General features: G+C 38.3%; 1 long non-coding RNA gene across 1 annotated transcript; it reads right to left on the reverse strand.

The window, feature by feature from the left end:
• Window positions 1–4950: 4950 nt before the first annotated feature.
• LOC310640754 lies at window positions 4951–12715 on the reverse strand. The gene is made up of 3 exons (XR_014492600.1): window positions 12705–12715; window positions 5411–5478; window positions 4951–5022 (listed from the first exon to the last, which is right to left on the reverse strand). It is a non-coding gene; the product is annotated as an uncharacterized lncRNA (long non-coding RNA).
• Between the last annotated feature and the right edge of the window lie 296 nt (window positions 12716–13011).

Consider the following 13011-nt stretch of genomic DNA (forward strand, 5'->3'; position numbering starts at 1 on the left):
TTAGTTCGTAAGCACCTATCTGAAAATTAACCAACAGTTTCAATCACTTTTTTGGTGGGTAAATAGAAAACCATCTATCTACACAACACCAGCTTTTTAAAAAAATTCCAATATATCATTATTATTTTTATTGTCTATGGAATTTATAAAGTTTATCAATCATCCCTGAGATAAGTGATTTTTGAGAAAATATGGTTGCCTTTTATACCAAAGTCAGGAGTTAATTGTTTCTGCTAGACAAGCTGACAATGGAATGATCACACAGACACAGGCAGATCTAAGAATGATACAAAAGCTGAATATGGAAGGATCCTAATGTTGTGTACTGGGTTCGTTGTGCAGTACCAGTACCATCTACTGGTTGCAAAATGCCCTGTTCTACAAGTTTGTCTATTTCCGTGTCAATTTTGTGTTTGAGGGCAAAGGGCACCCTTCGAGGTTTAATTCTAATGGGGACCACGTTGGGGTCTAGCTTGAATGTTATAGGCAGACCTGTTAAGTTCCTAGGGCTGAATCAAATACATCTGCGAAGTCCTCGCAAACTGATGCTAGACTTGCGACTTGTGTCCGGTTGATACCGGTTACTTGGATGCCTAATGTATCAAACCAATCGAGTCCAATTAGACTCGTTCTCTGGCCCCCTACTACTATGACATCCAGGTGCCCCCCAAATCCTTTAAATTTAATGGCCAAGGTAGCTTCACCCTTGAATGTGACTTTAGCATTTTGAAAATCTGTTAAAATTATGTCGGAGGGCCTTAGCTTGGCTCATTTTCTACTGCGATTGCACACAAAATTAAATGTGTACAGAGAAATAATGGAAACAGCTGAACCTGTGTTCAGCTCCATTTTACAGGGGACACCTTGAAGCTCCACCTGAAGTCTAAATTTGGGTCTGAGGGGGCGTCAGGCCCCGGTACGGCAGACACTTCTGCGGCTTGCACAAAACCCCACACTGAACAGCCCCAGGGCCCTGGTACCTCTCCTGGTTGGATCTTCCGACAGGCGCTTCGATGGCTGGTCCCTCTGGCGACCTCTGCATACTGCTGCAATGTGGCCGGTTTTGCCGCAGGCCCGGCATGTGGCTGACCAGAACCTGCAGTCCGCGCGTTGGTGGCGGCCACCACAACCTGGACATCTAGGTAAAAGATCTGCCTTGTAAGTGGACTCTAGTTTGTTGCTGCTGTGGGACTGTCGGTCAGGATGCTTCTGCAACTTGTAGACTTCAATTTCTTCTTCTTCGGAGTCTCCAGTGAGCTCTGCGTCTTCGTGATGAACGGCTTCTTCTCTATGTGTTGTTTTAGTGGGCTGGATTGTTCGGACGGCTCCCCCAGTGGCTTCATCTGCCATGACCTCATTCTGGGCATCTGTGAACGACAGGACTTCATGAGCAAAAAGTTTCTGCTGCAATTCTCGGTTCCAAAGGCAGCAGACGAGCCGGTCCCGAAGTCGCTCTTCAAGGTCTGAAAATTGACACAGGCGTGCGGCCTGCCTCAGTGCTGCAATGTACTCTGATGCCATCTCTCCCGATAGCTGTGTTCGCTGTTCGAAGGCGTAGCGCCAGGCAATCACCGACATCTTCGGTTGGAAGTGTTCTCCTAGCTTCTTCAGATCGGAGTAAGAGATGGATTCCAATGGCATGGGCACAAAAAGACTTTCGGCCAGATCGAATGTCGCTGGGCCGCACACATAGAGCAGCGTGGCAGCCTTCAGTCCATCTTATGCGATCTGGTTCGCCCGGAGGTAATTTTTGACCTGGGACAGGTACGAGGGCCATGCTTCTGGCTTCTTGATGTCGAATTCTTGCAGCCTTCCGACCTTGGGCATTCTGCTGGTCTTCACGGCTGGCTTCTGCATTCTTCAGACAAAAAGGACATTCATTCATCATTCATTTAAAAAAAGATTCTAAACAATCATCACATGGAGCAAAAGTATATAGAAAAATAATTTAGCTGCTGCCCATCATCAGAGTTTAATACTTCATAAAATATGTAGTTCCTAATCCCTATGCCTAGCTGTAAATTTAGAAATAAACACCTATGTCACCACAGTGTGTAAGATTGAGGCTACATAACCCTGTCTATCTGCTCAGTCTCTTTCCAGGCATTGAGTGTTGATGAGTAACTTTGAGATTCCTGTTCTCTCTCTCTCTTCTTTCTTTTCATTCTTTAAGTCAGAGGGATTTTGCACTTTAGCCTTAAGCTGTTTGTTTCTCATATGTAAACTGGTTGGAAATAAAGCTTATTTAGACTTCCTTTTCCAGATTTCACCCTCTTCTTCCACTTTGACCCTGGCGATGGCCTGAGGTTCTCTCCAGAGCACATTTACCAAATTAGTTGATTTCTCTGCTTCTTTACCTTTACGTTTCTTGGAATCCTGTGAAGAGAATAGAAATTACCAGCCTTAGCATTTTCCTCACACTTGGGCTAAAAGGGGAATGTGATAGAACTCTTGTCAGAAGGTCCATAATTTTACTATTCCATCAGTGAGATTGTAAAAAAAAAAAAGTATGACATTTCATTGTTTCATCAACAAACTTATTTTAAAGCTATTGTATATTCTGTAAGCTTGTTTAAAAAAGTAACTGCAGAGGGCAATGGCCAGAGACTAGAAGGGAAGAGGCACTCTTTCTTCAGCGTACAACAGGTAGTTGGAATGGTGATTCTGGCCTTCAATGAAATGGAGCTCAAAAAGTGAACCACACAGTACCATTGAGCTTATAAAAGTCAAAAAGCCCAACTTTTGAAGCATAGCAGAAAAAGACAAGTGGATTTTCCCTTTCCTTTGGGTTAGGTGTGTATATATAATGAAACCATGCTGTCCTGTCTTCAGAAATGATCCAAGGCCTGTAGCCTTACTGGAACATGCTAATAGTTCAGATCAGCCCTCAACAGAACACATTTTCAAACAAGAGGAATTTACCATTAAATAGGACATGTGGACACAGCATAACCCTCAGAGAATTCAAATTTACTGAAACAACTGTGCTACTAAAATCAAATCAGGATTGAGAGAAAACATAAGGGATATTGCACCAAGGAACATTTGCCAAATATAAACTAGTTTCTGCATAAGTATCTAAATAAAACCTGACATATAAAAAATGAACAGTGCTACTAAAAGTCAGATTACAGCAGTTGAAAGTATCTTACGATATTAACACAAAACTACTTTTTCCTGACTGCTGGTAAACACACCTTGGAATTTGACATAGAAATGTCTGACAGCTCCTTAAAGCACTAGAAATCCTTAGATTGCTGGTATGAATATCTGAAGCGTTCAAAGGGCATATGCAAGACACTCAAAACAAGAGATAAGAAAAATAACAACATGGTGCACTGCTGTTCAGATCTGCAAAGCTCCAGCAGCTACATTTTGATTTAAGACTTAGAGAGCCACTGGATGCATGCTGTGATATATTCTGCAGAGTTGCAGGATATATCAGCAGGCAGCTTGGAAGCCCTTTCCCCCAAGAGAAAAAAGGTGAGCAAATAAATCTAACAAAAGTTGAAACAAAACCCTCTCTTTAAAATATCTTGTTGCCATCAAAGAAGATGGGACGGTGGAAATAGGGTGAGAGAAATGTGGGATGGGAATAGCTGAATAACAAAGTGAGATCTCAAGCTTTGATTCTAAGACTCAGGTTGGGGGTTAATTTTTAGAACCCCAGCCAACACATTTAAAACACAGTGATGTGCTTATTTCATAATCTGTGTTGTTGTTTTTTTCTCAACCTGCTTGCTTCTAGTTTATTTGTTTTCTTACTGAGCCATTCTCCCAGATCAAATCACACCACATTTCAAAAGTCAACAGCCTGGGGAAATTGACAGTTAGTAGATGAAGACATTTGCGAACATTTCCTCTTACAAATGAAGAATTTTAGAGGTTGGGAAGCCATCGTAGTAGAAAAAAGACAGAAGAGCTACTGCAGTAGCGGTCTTCATGACATTGGATAAACAACTTCAGCTTGGAGAGTTAGAAATTATGGACTAGGCCTCCACATCTCCATATTTTTACATGCTAGCAAGAAAGAGAAGGGCAAGCTAATGGCAACTTGGTTTGAAAATTAATTAAGAAAATACAAAAGTATCATCCTGAAACTGAATGAGCCACATCTATGAAGTCCTAACATGCAGAAGCTTCATTTTCAGAAGATACGAATTTCCCTGACTCAGTCACTCCCTCTGTTCCTTTGGTTCAAGCTGTCTTCCAGTACTCCAACCCCAGTGCCTGTCTTCCATTGAATGGATCTTTCCTATCAACAATCTCTGTCGCCTCTGGCTCTTCCTGAATGATGGATTGGCGAAACAGAGGACATTATCAGGAAGCTAACTGATGTGGGATACTGCTTGTCATATTGGAAAAGAGCAGGGTAGGTTCTATCAGGCAGTGGATTAAAATCAACTTTTTCTTGAGAGAAGCGACACCTTAAAGATTATCCAAGTACAGTAAAAGTAATTTTTAAAAAAGTAAATTTAAAAAAGGAAAGGAAAAAAAAGAAAAAGCCTTCCCAAAATGTCACTAGCTAGAAATCTAAAGTCCAAGCAAACAGCAATTTCATTTAAATTATTTAGAAAGAGGTACATCAAAATTTCTCAGTATTATGCTTTTTTAAATATTCACATATGATTAATAGTACAAAGTAGTTTATTGTACAATGGCAAATATAAAAGATTGCAGGGGGGCAACTGAAGATACCTGATTACTCATCTTCTCTACAACGTATGATTCCGCTAAGATCCACTAAGTAAGCTACGTAAGAAACAAGTTGACTACAGTACCTTTGTAGATTCATGTAGATGTATTAATAGGTTGCTAAATTATTTTCACTGAAATTAATAAATATACTTGAGAAATCGATATTTATTATTTGCATCACTTACATAGGTGCACTTACCTTATAATGCACACTTTGAACTGTGGTTCAAATAAGTTGCATAAAATCAATTTGTTGTGTATACCAAACATCTGAGGGAAAATTGCCAGATGGCTCCAGGGTAGAACTGTTATAAAAATATCTTACTAAAAAGGAAGAATATGTCAACACACAAACATATACAGACAAACCGACAAACAGAGAAGACAGTTTCAAATATTGCAATGGTATAATTATTTTTGTCTTCTTTTTCTTATTTTGAGTGTGCTTTAGTGATTGAGATAATTTGAAAGTGAGCAAGGTGAATTTACCCACTTCTAAAAGAGAGTTTTGCACAGCATACCTGAGCATTTATTCTCTTTAACCATCCAATAGAAAAGATCCTGGAATACCTCTTAATATTTCATAAAAATAAGTATTTACTCACTACCTGTCCCACTACAAAGTATAATAGAGAATTGCATGAAAAGACACAAAGAGACTCAGGTAGCAAATGCAGAAATCATTCATAGGTGGGTGTTCAGTTTTCTGTACCTGCAGGCTGCTTTCCTGTTTAGTTCCTTCTTTGTCTTGCCCATTTGGAATAGGTGGAAAAGCCTTTGCTGGAAAAGAGAGCAGGGATTCTTTAGTCTGATGCCACAATCAGAATGACCCTTACTTGCCCTTAATTCTGTGATGTTGCATGTACATCTGAGCATTTCAGAAATAATAACAATTAAAAAAGAGTTGTATTCTTGAAGCAATAGAAAGGAAATGGTTCTTGTTCAGAAACATCTTCAAGTTCAAAGACTTGGCATTGTACACCAAGGTCTTTTTGTTTGTTGATGCACAATTTGTATTCCAGCAGCAGTATTTGATCTGCTCAATACCAATGTTTTAAGCAATGGCCCAACCCAATTAAAAACTAATGCTACAAAAGGGATAAAATACTCTCTGCTTCATGAACAGATTTCATAGTTCAAGAGACCAGATGTCTTAACACACACACACACACACACACACACACACACACACAGAGAGAGAGAGAGAGAGAGAGAGAGAGAGGAGAGAGAGAGAGAGAGAGAGAGAGAGAGAGAGAAGACTGTTCTGCAGACACTATATATAGTGTTTTTTCGATGCACCCTGTCGGCCCAAATATGGGAAGAATCTTTTGCTTATATCAGCCCAATATATATATATTGTAAATATATACATATTGTAAATATATACATACAAAATAGAAATCTTATAGCAGGGGTGTCAAACTCAATTTCATTGAGGGCTGCATCAGCATTGTGGTTGCCCTCAGGGGGCCAGGTGGGTGTGGCTTGGGTGGGTGTGGCCTACTGGGTGGGTGTGGCCAGCTCTACATCGTTCGCCTCAAGGCTGCCTATGGGGGCCTGGGCAGGAGTGGGACAGATCTGAGGGTCTCTGGCAGGAGGAGGGTCTCTGGGCCAGGGCCAAGGCAGCGGGGGCCGTTCCCTCACTGTTTCCAGGATGGCTTCGCGGGCCGCATGAAACCACTTCGCAGGCCGGATCTGGCCCCCGGGCCTTGTGTTTGACATGTCTGTCTTATAGCATTAAATGCTGTAGTAATTCCAGCCATGCTCAAGTTTTACCCTTAAGGAAATGCCTCTATTTCTGTAATTTAATACCATATATCAAAGTATGTGTTTTATGTTTAACATATGCATTATATTAGCATCTCATACTTCCTTTAAGAGCTCAAGGATATATATGGCGTTTTCTCTTGCATTCTCATATATATGATCAAGATAACACAGGAAGGGGACTTCCGGTTAGGCATCACAGGGTGATGGACGCAGGAAGATGGGGTTCTGTCTTCCATGTTTGATTTTGGCCCGCTGGGGACCCTAAAAAGGGTCGAACATTGCCCCAGAGGGAGCCACAAAGGATGGGACCCTTGTCGATCACAAAGGGGCAGAGGCCCTTCCACTGGATCTGAGGAAGCCCTCCAAACTGGTGGGGGAAAGACTGGCTACATTCGTATGGCCAGTCAGAAGCTGCTGACAACTGAAGATAAGGACTAACTAGCAGTTTTTGAACAACCTGGATGGAACAGGGTGAGACTTTATCCTCTTTTTATGACCTTAATACTACTTTCCTGGAAAAAAGAATGCCCAAGGCAAAGTATCCTCCCCAATGAGACAGGGAAGGGAAGTTTTTGCCCTGCTCCCTCACGAAAAGAAAAGTGGTGAATTAATTGCTTTGGGGGAAAATAGAGAAAACTGCAAGATCAATTGGAATTAATACAGATATATAGCTTTGAAAATTGGAGACTAAAAGTACCTTTGAGACTTTTTTTTAGAAAAGATATTTGAAAGTCTGTAAAATAGGCTTGGATTTGGAAAGCTGGAAGATAGTATCAATGACATCTAGTGGTTAATCATGGCACTACAATTTATTATGCTTAAAGGAAACTTGAAGCTTGAAGCCCAGACTTAGATAAGACTCTTTGTTGTTTTTGGAAACTTTCACTTTTACAGACTGCAGCTGGGAAGGGGAAAAAACTATTGGACTATAAAGACTACATACAAAAACAAAATGGGTGTTCCATACTTAGCTGCAAATGGTAAAAAACCATCTTTAACACTTGTCTCCGAAGCCCCCAGCTTAATATACCAACAAAAAAATGTTAATGAATCTCAGAAAGAAATTTTTTCTATGTTGAAATCAATCCAAGAGACAATTATTTTATTTCATGAGACTAAAAATAATGCAAATGAGATAAAAGAACAATTTTCTAACCTAAACTAACAAATCCAGACAATGAATACAAAGAAGGAACTAGTAATCCAGAAAACAGAAGGAAAATCAGAAGAAACAGATCCAAAGATGAAAGACCTAAAGGAAGGAATTAACAGACAGATACAGACAAATGAATAATTAGAAGATGGAGTGATAACAATGGAAATGAAAAATATATCTTACTTGTCAAGATCTCAGAACACATTTGAGGATAAGGAAGAAGAGCTGATTGAACGGATGATAAAGCTGTTAGGAGAAATGCTGAATATTGACAAACAAGAAATGAAAAGAAAAACTGAAGAAGGACGGAGGCTGTTTAATGAATATAAATGGGTTGAGCGTTCTTCCAAAAATACTTCGATCAAATTCTCTTCCTCATTCCAAACAATATATACCAAAACAGATAAAGAATTACTTGATGATTCAAATGTACTAACTTGGAAAGTTATTAGGAAAAGGAGGAAAGCTAGAGTAAGACTGAAGAAAATAGAGGTTTTAACCTATGAGATGTGATATTATACTATTAAACAGATGTTTGAATATGGTTAAGAAAATAGATAACTGTTAGAAATATAAGTATTATTATAATTAGAAGGATAGGATTTGTAACTAGAATATTATATTTTGTTATGAGATGGGAAATATGAAAATTTTAAAAGGGTGTGAATAAGGGAAGGTTTTGGTTACCCAAATATAATTTATTATGAGGAAATTATAAGCGATAGAGATATTTTGAACATTGATGGGAAATTAAAAATTTCTTGGTGGAGCAGTGGGCTAATGCCTCAAATAACACCAGCTGCCTGCAATTAGTGCAGGTTCACATCCCACCAGGCTCAAGGTTGACTCAGCCTTCCATCCTTCCAAGGTAGGTAAAATGAGGACCCAGATTGTTGGGGGCAATTAAGCTGACTTTGTAATAATGCCGCTGGTGTGTGTGTGTGAAAGCCCTATACATAGAATGAAGGCTACTGCTAAGCTTGTAAGCCGCCCTGAGTCTTCGGAGAAGGGCAGGATATAAATGGAATTAAATAAAAAAAATAAAAAAATAAAAAGCGGGAAAAACAGAATATTGATTGAACAAATGGATTTAAGTGCAAATACAATTGCGATATGTTCTGGCTAAAAGGATATTATAAATTGACACTATTGATATTATGTATAACACCAGAAAAATGTGATTAAGATGTCTATATTTAATCATACATGTATTAACATTAACAAGAATTGTATTTGCCCAGTGTGGAAAAATGCATACCACCAGAAGAAGAGAGGACCAAGGAAGCACTGGATGGTACAGTATTGGAGCTAGACTGAGAAAGTTAATATGTACCAATGAACTACCCATGGACCCAGACAACACGTTGTTTATTAAGTACTCATGATTGTAAAATTAGAAAAATAACAAAATATTTGTATATAAAAAAGATAACATAGGAAGGGTGTTCTATAAACAGTGTCATAGAACTTGTGGATATCTACCATTCTTGGAGGAGGTGAAATTCAGTATCAATGTTTCCTCCTTCCTCTGCACAGGTTTTTGAGATTGGGAAATGTTGATATTTGAAAGGCCCAAGAGTAGAATGATGGAGAGGAGGCAAGGTCAATACTCTGTCCTAAGTTGTTGGCATTCTGCCATTGTTCAAAATTACTAAATTTAAGCCATCTTAAAAGCTGCTATTCCAAAGTATTCCGTGTGTGTCTGACACACACACCTCTTCAGAGAAACACCATATCCTACTCCCCTCTTTCCAATTTGTGCTTTGCTAACAAGGTGCTTTGCTATGTCAAACCACATGCAGAATTAAAATCATCAATCAGGATTGTTTGTAAGGAATCCAGCATTAACTCAGGCTGGCATACTGTAGATTATTGAAAACTCTGGCCTTCTTAGTCTGAATCCTCTACTTTACTCTTTTCTCAATCCCTTTGGCATTCTGGAAATCCTCTATTTCTGCTATTTAACTGTAGCCACTACCTAATTACTGGTAGTTCTTGACTTATGACCACAATTAGGCCCAAAATTTATGTTGCTAAGCAAGACAATTGTTAAGTGAATTTTGCCCAATTTTATGACCTTTCTTGCCACAGTTGTTAAGTGAATCACTGTAATTAAGTTAATAATGTTAAGTGATTTCTGGTTTCTCCATTGACTTTGCTTGTCAGAAGATAACAAAAGGGACCCTGGGACACTGCAATCATCATAAATACATGCCACTTGCCAAGCGTCCAAATTTGATCATGTGACCATGAGGATGTTGCAAGGGTGGTAAGTACATAAGTCATATGATTTTAGTGCCATTGTTAACTTCAAATGGTAACTAAATGGATGGGTTGTAAGTTGAATTTAATTTGCTGGTCTCATCTTGATAATAGTTTACCGGGTAAGTAAAATTCAGGCAACTTTCTTTCCCTTGTTTATCACATGTGTGTTCATTTCACCAAAAATAATTTTCATAATTATTAACTCTAAATTATGGTACATTGGTTTTGGAATCAATCTATAAAAATTAGAATTATAGGAAGGTATTTTACTTTATTGCTTAGTGAAAGCTTTCCTCATTTGTGCTGAATATGTGAAATGCATCTCTAATATTGTTACATTGCTTGATTTTGGCTGCCATCTTGTGGTTCTCCTGTGCAGGAAAAGGACTGCTGATTCAATATTGGATAGAGTTTGGTTCAAGAATGACATAAAACATTTCAAAACAGGAACATTTTCTTTCACAAACAGAATATGTTACATATAGGATCAAAATATAGTTTTAAGACTGTGATTATTTTTATTACAGTTGAACTGTAATAAACTTATATAAGTTAGATATGTTATCTAACTTATATTTTTATATGGTGTGGTCTTAAGATATTTTAATTAGATCAATACTACAAAAATGTATTGCAGTAGTCCTTGATTTACAAGTTCGTTTAGTCATTCAAAGTTACAACGTAACTGATAAAAAGTGACTTATGACCATTTTTCACACTTATGACATTTGCAGCATACCCATGGTCACATAATAAAAATTCAGGTGCTTGGCAACTGACTTATATTTATGAGTCTTGCAGTGTCCTAGGGTCAGGTGATCCTCTTTTACAACCTTCTAACCAGCAAAGTCAATGAGGAAGTCAGATTCACTTAACAAGTGTCTAATTTAACAACCGCACTGATTCACTTAACAACTGTGGCAAGAAAGGTCGTAAAGTATGGCAAAAACAAATGTCTCACTTAGCAACAGAAATTTTGGGCTCAATTGTGGTCGTAAGTCAAGGACTGCCTGTATTGTAATTTCTCACCATCTTTGTCCCTGATCATTGTTTTTAGCTCATTTGATTGTTTTGTTGTTTTCTGTTTTCTATACAGCCCAGAGTTCATTAACTTAATTCAAGTTAAAAAAAATCCACTGGATACTTTTATCACTATTGATAAAATTAGAAGTGATATCCTGTCTCATAGTCAACATTTATTTTTTTGTCCTATTACAAAGGGATCCAAAATTCTGCTATTTAAGAAAAAAAATATTTAGATAGCTCTTCTGATCTTGGAAAAGGCAGGATCTTCCTTATTAAAACCTAAGCTAAGCTCATATAATTGGAAATAGATTCAGTGTCTTGCATGCATTTAACTGATGCTTTTATCTTTGCCTCTTCCTATCTCTCTTAATACTTGCAAAACTGTAAATCTTGCTTTGGGGCAACAGTAAATGGAAGTAATGCCAAATAATATTTTGTTGATTTTCAGCTATCTCCCTTAAGCCCTGTTTTAAAGGCCAAAGCATAAATTTTGTTTACTGACATTTGCAAACCCTCAAATGTCAATATCTTGTAGGGAAAGGTGGGAAGAAGCCATATTGAATTCAGAAAGTAGAACATTCCAACAGTGTAAGCTTTTGAAAGCTCTGCTGTCCCCAGAACAGAGAGAATGATTTTTCTATCCAGTTAGTTTAATTCTTTGGCTGGAAATTTTGACCTTTATCGTTGCCTATTGGTAGAATGCCAGTGGTTTTATCTTTCCCTCTCTCTATTCTTCTGAATCTGCATTCACTCCCACCTTCCTATAGCCTGTGATCTGAAGGAATCCCAGAGAAGAGTTGCTTCATGACTATATCTTTGTATAAAACCAATTCAAGTATATGAAGCCAGGGAAGGTAAAGATATCTGGAGTGTGATTGTACAATAGTGACAAAATATTCATATAATTTGCCTGTTAGTGTCTTGTTTTTATGTAAATTTACTGGCTGCCAAATTTCAGCGGATTCTGGGTTGTGTACAAAACTAGGATAAAAATAAAAAAACACTAAAAATATTAAATCAGAGCCCAGCCTAAAATGATTTAATAAAAAAATAAAATCAGCAAATTTATTTTGAACCCAGGCCTGGGACCACCACCAAGTTTTCAAAGCTTTCCAGTACCCCAGGAGAGTAGCCACCAACCATATCTCTGGGGGATGCTGTTTCAGAGAGTGGGAACTGGAATAGAAAAGGATCGCTTCCAAGGTCCCATAAGATGGCAATATTTAATGGAGGCGACCTGGAGCTCACCCACTCTGCCGAATACATGGGCTGGGCAGAGATGATTGGAGACAAGCAATCTCTCAGATATCCAGGCCCGATGCTAAACAGGGCATTGTAGGTAATAACATCGCACTTTGAATTGCACTCAGAGGCCAAACGGCAACCAATGCAGCTCATGTAGTTGTAGCTTCTGGGTTATCTTCAAGGGCTGTCCTATGTAGAGTGCATTGGCGTAACCCAATTATAAGATGATCAGGGCAGAGTAATTATATCACTGTTATAACACACTTCCAATTAAGTGCAAGAACACATCAAACATGTGACCATCTTCTTCTGTTTTGTATTTTGTTTTGCAAGCAGTTTATTTTCTATCACAGTAAGACATTTAAAAAAACTGTAATTTTTTTTTTCCAATAGCTCACTACCACAATTTGCTCTTTACTCAGTTATTTAAATTGGGGCTGGAGACAATTGCCAATATATTCCTCTTATATTGAATAAAACCAAGGTTCTATTGAAAATGGACGCTCCAGTTGTATGCTAAAAAAAACCCCAGCCAGATACCCACACAAGACTGAAGGAGGAAAAATGATTTTCTTCTGTCTCTGACTTGATGCTCTTTCGTGTTTCCAAATGCATCTTAAAGTGAAAAAATAATTGTTGAAGCCTGAAAACTGAGATAGCAAGAACATCACAACTTTCTGGTCTCTGGAAAACATCTTACATGCCTTACTCATGAAAGCAATCTCTATCTTCCTCTATTTTCTTTTCTTGTTTGGAAGCAACTTAACAGATTTTGCCCCATATTGAAAAGAAGCAGGTAAGGACAAAGTCCTAAAATGAGTAACTTTGCCTCTTGCTCCCTCTTTATCTTT

The sequence above is a fragment of the Vipera ursinii genome (assembly GCF_947247035.1).
Source record: "Vipera ursinii genome assembly, chromosome: 5".
NCBI classification, from domain to species: Eukaryota; Metazoa; Chordata; class Lepidosauria; order Squamata; family Viperidae; genus Vipera; species Vipera ursinii.